Source organism: Heptranchias perlo, unplaced genomic scaffold (assembly GCF_035084215.1).
Source record: "Heptranchias perlo isolate sHepPer1 unplaced genomic scaffold, sHepPer1.hap1 HAP1_SCAFFOLD_326, whole genome shotgun sequence".
In the NCBI taxonomy this organism is placed as follows: domain Eukaryota; kingdom Metazoa; phylum Chordata; class Chondrichthyes; order Hexanchiformes; family Hexanchidae; genus Heptranchias; species Heptranchias perlo.
The window spans coordinates 147,312-154,999 of record NW_027139338.1 but is presented as its reverse complement, the minus strand read 5'-3'; the positions used below and the strand labels follow the sequence as shown (position 1 = coordinate 154,999).

Below are 7,688 nucleotides of genomic sequence, written 5' to 3'. Positions count from 1 at the left end.
TTTATCCAAGTGCTCAGTCATTCTTTCCCCAATAACAGATTCTGGTAACTTCCCCACAACAGATGTCAGACTGATAGGTCTATAATTTCCTGCTTTATCTCTCCTACCCTTCGTATAAAACGGAATGACATTGGCAATTTTTCAATCCATGGAATTATTCCTGAATCAAGAGAGTTTTGAACGATCATGACTAAAGCATGTACAATTTCCTCACCTATTCCCCTTAGTCCCCTGGGATGGTCACCATCAGGTCCTGGAGATTTGTCTATCTTTAGTCTAATTGTTTTCTCCAATACCATTATTTTACTTACACTGAATCCCCTTGATTTATTTTCAGTTTCCTCGTGTCTCTGGTATATTATCCTCATGCTTTTCTGTGAGTATCAGCAAGTCTGCCATTTCCTGAATTTTAATTATAATATCACTTCCATCTGTCTTTAAGGGCCCACATTACTCTTAGTCACCCTTCTTTCTCTTAATATACGTATAAAGACCTTGAAAGTTGTCCTTAATTTCACTCACAAGTTTTTCTCGTTTTCCCTCTTTGCACCTTTTACGTTTTTTTCGTTTCAGCACCACAATAAACAACACTTCACTGTGAAATTTGCTTAATTAGTTCTTCAGTGTCAGAGCGAGAATTGTCCATCCCTAATTTATTTAAAGTAACAAACACAAGCACAAATATTCATTCGTGTATCAAAGCACTGATGGACACAGAAAGATAAACACAGCTTGAAACGCAGTCAGTATCGGGATTCACAGGGAAACGGGCAAGCGAAATAGACAAAGATCAAACAGTCTGAACCCACAACAGAATGTGACGTGTAGCTGATAGATATTAATGAGAGGAGGTGGGAAATGATCCCATGAATTGGCACCGTGGCTTAGTTGGTTAAAGCACCTGACGAGGAAACAGGAGATCCTGGGTTCAACTCCCAGCGGTGCCTTTGTGTAATTCATGGTGTTTAGTGAATTTGAGAAGCACACAGTGCTGTGTTTTGTTCAGGATCCAACACGGAACTGATCAGGAGGTCTCTTCAAAAATGCCTTTTCATTATGCAGACAGCCCTCTCATAGAATGTGTCCGTGATATGTTCTTGTTTCTGGGCTCGTTGAGGTCGGGGTATAATTCTCGATTCGAGGGTCATACCCTGGAGAAGCCCTAATTTAGACCTGGACTTTTGATCCTTGAACTGCGGTTCAAACTTTTGCAACGAGGGAAAAGGAGTCCCCAAATCACTCCACCTGAATCTCACGCGGTCTCGGAAGAAATTCAGTTCAAACAATCAGGACTTTAAAGGCACCTCAATGACCTGCACTTTCATTGAACGAGCTTTGCTTACAATTGCATTCGACCTTGAAACCGCTCTGGGTTTTCATCTCACTGAAGCAGAGTTTGGCCGCTCTGTATCTGTGAGCATGTCAGTGACGAGGTTAGCTCTGATATTGGTCGCTTTCAATTTTTAAGATCTCGCCAAGCTGAGGGAAAAGAAACCGCGAATCGAATTGTCCCTGTAAGTGATGAATTGAAGGGATTGGTGCTCCAAGCAGATCTGGAAAATGCGCAGTGCGGTCGCTCAGGAATTCCAAATCCACCCTCTCGCCACTCCCCCCGTCTCAGTCTTTCCATCTTTACCCTTCACTGCCGGTGTTCCAGGTTCGATCATCCGTGGCCGTTCAACGAAGCCTGAGAAGTCCATGAGGGAAAAACACTGAGAGTCAAGAGACAGAGACAAGGTGGGATCAAAGTATAGGAAGAAATAGGATCAATGTCAAGTTCTGCGAACGGGCAGAATTTAAGATGGAGCTTGGGAGAGATTCCTTCACGTGTCTTGCAATTTTGCAAGAGACCATTGGGCTCCGAATTAAAAGCATGAGCCGCGCTGGAGAGTCTCTCTCAGAGAGGGAATGCGGTTCGTCAACTCCAGTTCATCGTTATTTGAGCAGTAAACATAACTTTAAGAAGTATCACTGCGAGCAGGATTCGAACGTACGCAGGAAATCCCCAGGGGATTCCGAGTCCAACGCCTTAACCACTCGGCCATCGCAGCTACAAACATCTGTTATGCACGGCTGTAAATCAGAATGTGTCGGTTTATCACAAGCGATCTGTGATACAATGTTCTCTCTGACAGGTGAAAGGCCCTGATCCCCGGTCTGTGCTGATTCCCTGATAGTTTACTGGGTCAGGGCCCTGATCCCCGGTCTGTGCTGATTCCCTGATAGTTTACTGGGTCAGGGCCCTGATCCCTGGTCTGTGCTGATTCCCTGATAGTTTACTGGGTCAGGGCCCTGATCCCTGGTCTGTGCTGACTCTCTGATAGTTTACTGGGTAAAGGCCCTGATCCCTGGTCTGTGCTGATTCCCTGATAGTTCAGTGGGATTCATTCTGTATCTCTCAGTCTCTGGTACTGTGTGTGAGTGTGGGATTCATTCTGTGTCTGTCAGTCTCTGGTACTGTATGTTAGTGTGGGATTCATTCTGTATCTGTCACTCACTGATACTGTGTGTGAGTTTGGGATTCATTCTCTGTCTTGTCAGCAGTGTGTGTGAGAGTTTGTGATTCATTCTTTATCGGCAGTCTCTCATACTGTGTGTTAGTGTGGGATTCTTTTGGTATCTGTCAGTCTCTGTTTCTCCATGTGAGTGTGGGACTCATTCTTTATATACAGTCCCCAGTACTGTATGTGGGAGTTGAATTCATCCTAAATATGCAGTTACTCATACTGCATGTTAGTGTGGGATTCATACTGTACCTATCAGTCCCTGGTACTTGATGAGAGTGTGGGATTAACTCTGTGTCTGTCAGTCTCTAGTACTGTATGTGAGTTTGGGATTCCTTCTGTATCTGTGAGTGTTGGATTCATTCTGTGTCTGTGTGTCTCTGGTACTGCATCTGAATGTGAGTTTCATTCTGTATCTGTACATAATTATTCTCTCAGATTACATTATTGCGTTCAATACTTCAGCTTTAATATCTTAATGTTTGAAGAGTTTTACTCCTTATTTAATTTGTAAATATGGACGAACTTTAGGATTTAATGTTGGAGGTTTTAATCAGATAATTTGTGTGCTTTTTGGACCACTATTAAATCTGCATCTCTGTGAGTACGATTGTGGATGATAATGAATCTTTCAAACTGATAAGGTGACATTTTTGAATTGGTTTGTAATGTGTAGATCAGTCTGTAGAAATGGAATTGATACTGTATCTTTCAGTCTAATATTGTATGAGATTTTTGGACTGGTATATAATGTGTATCTCAGTCTGCACTAATAGAATTGATACTGTATCTTTAAATTTCATTCTACGAGTGCATTCTGAACAGGTATCTAATTTGTTTCTCAGGTTTACTATCTTTCAGTATTTCTCAATCGATACTGTACGTGAGGTTTGGATTTGTTTGCAATTTGTAGCAAATGGTTCACTTTTCGAATGGATATTTCATGTATTAAAGTCATGTGTGAGAGAGTTCTGGGATAGTATTCAATTGGAATCTCGGGTACATTATTGGGATTCATTCTGTCCCTTTCAATCGGATACCATGTGTGATTTCTCTCTGGTATTTAATTCGTCGCTATGTTGCCCTATTGTGAGATTGACACAGTGCCTTTCAATCTGAGAGTGTGATTTTGGACTGGGATTTTTGTATCTACCTGTCAGCGGGACTGAGTTAGGAACAGTGTCTGCCTCACCCGCTCTGTTTGAATGTTGGATTGAAAGTGTGTCTCTGGAACTTGGGATCAGTGTGGGACTGACTACTTCTACTGTCTGAGACTGTGGAACTGATGACCTGTCTGTGTCTCTGTGCTCTGTGGGTGATAATGTACCTCCTGTGTGTGAGAAGGAGCTGGCTGCACTCCTCCTTGTGCCTTGGGTGGAGGAAACATCACATTCATTCTGGATCATTCAAGGATTCGCCTGTGGAAAGAAAAATGATCTCTTCTAACTCAAGAAACAGCGAGGTTGAAAATAGAATAGAGATCAGTTTAATATCTCTGCTAATGATCATTTTGAATATCCACAAATGAAAAACAGTGATACAAACAGTGTCAGTGTCTGACTCCACTGCAGCACTCAGCTTCTGCACACCAGGTGTGTTGGGCTATTTTACAACAATTTAGTGACATCCAGACACAACCCAACCCCTGCACTGATCCATGAATGGGACTACCCGATGGGGCAGGGACCTTTGTCCAGGTCAGGTTTCTAATCCCCTCTCCCATGGGACAAACCGTTCAACCGAAACCAAACAGCCGCTGTTTAAATTGTGTCCTTCACACTTCTCACCTGGTGCCTGCAATAGATGCTCTTTGTATAACTCCCCACATCCTTACTGTCCGGCTCTGTTTCCACTCTTCACTGTCCAATAACAATAAACAGGGTGAGACTGGAACTAAACCAGGAGCATTCACTCCTGGTTTGGGGAGAGAAAGCAGCAATGGTTTTAATAGCAGGTTCTTCCCATTCTCTCTCCCTTCCCCTGGACACACCCTGTCCACACCCAGCCCGAGAATGCCCTCTCCCTTCCCCCCTCTCACTCCATGTTCCGGGACCAGTTCCTGATCCACTCCGCCTCTTACAAACAGCCCCCGGACTCCCCCTGCCCTTCCCCCGGACTCAATGCCGATCTCTGAGCCCATCTGCGGACACGGTCCCGGAGCGATGAGCTGCTGTAACGAGGCTGCTCTTTGCTCCCTTCCCCCGGGGGCCGTGATCTCTCCATTCCCGCCTGTCTGAGCAAAGGAAGTGGGTCTGGGGGAAAGGTCAGAGGGAATGGGCTCCACAGGCAGTGCAGGAACAGGCACCAGAATGGGAAACAGATGGGATTCCACCAGTGCCCAACGCTGGAATCCAGACTGACTTTACAATCTCCAACTATTAAACTCGAGGTTTCCATCCCTGCTGTTTCTCTCGGGCTCTTTTGATGGGAAAGAGTCTTTCAGAGATAAAGTGGGCGGCTGTGGAATGAGCCAATGGGTTCTGTTCATTCTTGGCTCCCTTACTGATAAAGTAACGTTTGACTCCGAAACTGGAGGGAGGATTCCTCAAACCAATCCTGGAGAAACGGGGGAGGAAAGTGGGAGTCGGTGTATTTGCTGGGACCGTGTAGGATTAATATCAGGCAGCAACAGTCCCAGTTTATTTCAATCGGAGTGAAACTCTCGGTCACTGAGAGTAATACAGAACGGCCCTGAGCTGCAAGATTGCAGAGGGGACAACATGCAAGAGAGGGTTAAATGTGTGACACTGTCCCTGAGAGTGGGATTAATAATGTGTCTGTCTCTGAAATAATATCAGTGAGAGATGAGACTGCATCTTCTGTCTCTCCACCTTGGAATAGAAATTGGAATGGAATATTTTCCAATTTGTTACTGGGTGAAAACGGGACATTACAGGTCAGTTTCTCTCTCTCTCTCTCTTTTGTGCAGCTTGTGAAGGTGGGATACTGTTACTGAGAGTGATACAGAGACACTGATAGGAAGTGTAATTCTGATACTGTGCCTGTGTGTTTTTATCTCTCTCTACCGCTGTACATGAAGGTGGAATATTGTTACTGAGTGTGAAACGGACATACTGATGGGAAGTGTGAGACTGATACTGTGTCTGTTTGTCTGTGTCTCTCTCTGTCTGTCTGTCTTTCTCTCTCCCTCGTGCTGTACAAGGAGGCGGGATACTGTTACTGAGCGTAATATAGACACACTGATAGAAAGGGAAAGACTGATTCTGTGTCTGTGAACAGACCTCCGGTGCTATTGGTGAGACGGTCACTGTCCCTTTTACTGTATATCAGCCGGTCTGACGGGGCATTCATCATTCGCCAGTCCTGTTAGGAAAGGTGGAGAGAAACCGTCTGTAACTGTCTGACACTGGACTGTCTGTGAGTGTTGAATTTATTCAGTAACTAGTCGTGTCTGGGTGCTGAGAACGGGATGGAGAGGACACCAGTTACTATTATCTGACAGTCAGTCAGTTTAGGAAGAGAGAGACTGGAGGAGCCCAGAGCGGATAATTTTTATTTTCATCTTAACCAAACGGACAATACAATAATGTAAAAGGAGGAGGACAAGGTGAGGCCCAGACAGCATTGAGTCTCATTTCACTATAGACGGACACAGGACTTGTCCCAGGTGAGGGTTTTGTGTTTAAAGATCACTTCACTAAAAACACCTTGACGATCTGGGGTTACAGACGGACATGACGGGCAGGAAAAGACCAGCTCGTTCATCAATCCTGCCCCACATGCCTGGAGCATCGTGACTGGACACTTCCTACACACACCACCAGCCCCACCCACCGGGAACATGGAATCTCCTGGGAGCGGTTACAAACCAGAAAAAAATCCAGGGCCAATAAGGAGGGGAAATTCTGGGAAATTCCTCCCCGACTCCCTCAGGCTATCGAATCGAGTCCAGTGGATCACACTGACCATGCGTAGGTTAACTGTAAAACCACTCACCTTCCATATGATGCGATCTCTGCCCCAGTCAAGAACCGGTCCAGATCCCTCGAGAAGGCAGGGAGAGAGTCAGCACTTACCACACCAAAGAGAGTCAGAGTCAGCGCCCACCGCACCAGAGAGAGTCAGAGTCAGCGCCCACCGCACCAGAGAGAGTCAGCACCCACCGCACCAGAGAGAGTCAGAGTCAGCACCCACCGCACCAGAGAGAGTCAGCACCCACCGCACCAGAGAGAGTCAGCACCCACCGCACCAGAGAGGGTCAGCACCCACCGCACCGGAGAGGGTCAGCACCCGCCGCACCAGAGAGAGTCAGAGTCAGCACCCACCGCACCAGAGAGAGTCAGAGTCAGCACCCACCGCACCAGAGAGAGTCAGAGTCAGCACCCACCGCACCAGAGAGAGTCAGAGTCAGCACCCACCGCACCAGAGAGGGTCAGCACCCACCGCACCAGAGAGGGTCAGCACCCACCGCACCAGACAGAGTCAGCACCCACCGCACCAGAGAGAGTCAGCACCCACCGCACCAGAGAGAGTCAGCACCCAGCGCACCAGACAGAGTCAGCACCCACCGCACCAGCCGGGAATACATTCCAGATGCTCACTCCTCTCTGGGAAAAGAAGAAGCTCCCAACATCCAGACTATTCTTCCCTCTTTGTGGTCGGAACGCCGGTCCGCTGCTTCCCCCCAATCTGTGAAACTGGAAATAATCCATCACTGGGCAAGCTGTTCAACCATGAGATGGGAGCCATTGAAACACCGTGGGCGCTCTCCCATTGAATTATATTCTGTGCGGAGCGTTCGGTTTTTCGCGAGGTGAAGAAACTCTTGTCTCTCCTTGTGTGTCAATGTGAGGCGAGTCTCAGATGATATTCTCACAGTCGAATCCAAAATTTTAAATTTAACTTGTTTGGAGATGCCGGGGATTGAACCCGGGACCTCATACATGCAAAGCATGCGCTCTTCCACTGAGCGACATCCCCACGGGTCAAAAGGTACCTGAGAAATAAACAAGCAGACACTTTAGAAGTGAAGCCGTGAGCTTTCTGCTCCGTCTCTCCAGGACATCGAGATGCCCAGCGGTGCCGCGTGTTCACAATGTTCAACCTCTGCTTCAGTTCACGGGGTTTCTGCTCCTCTTTACTTTGAACTTTCCAAATAAAAATCTGCGGAAATAAAAAAACCCAATCGCTAATGGTCAGTGACAAGGCTGAAATCCAACCTCT

The 7,688-nt window shown here is 46.5% G+C and overlaps 3 non-coding genes across 3 annotated transcripts; 1 reads left to right on the top strand and 2 right to left on the bottom strand.

Annotated features, from left to right (window-relative positions):
• The first annotated feature begins 873 nt into the window (after window positions 1–873).
• trnap-agg (transfer RNA proline (anticodon AGG)) lies at window positions 874–947 on the top strand. The gene has a single exon. It is a non-coding gene; the product is annotated as a tRNA-Pro (tRNA).
• Window positions 948–1,969: 1,022 nt separating this feature from the next.
• Window positions 1,970–2,051, bottom strand: trnap-cgg (transfer RNA proline (anticodon CGG)). Its single transcript has one exon. It is a non-coding gene; the product is annotated as a tRNA-Pro (tRNA).
• A 5,322-nt stretch (window positions 2,052–7,373) lies between these two features.
• On the bottom strand, window positions 7,374–7,445 carry trnaa-ugc (transfer RNA alanine (anticodon UGC)). The gene has a single exon. It is a non-coding gene; the product is annotated as a tRNA-Ala (tRNA).
• Window positions 7,446–7,688: the final 243 nt, after the last annotated feature.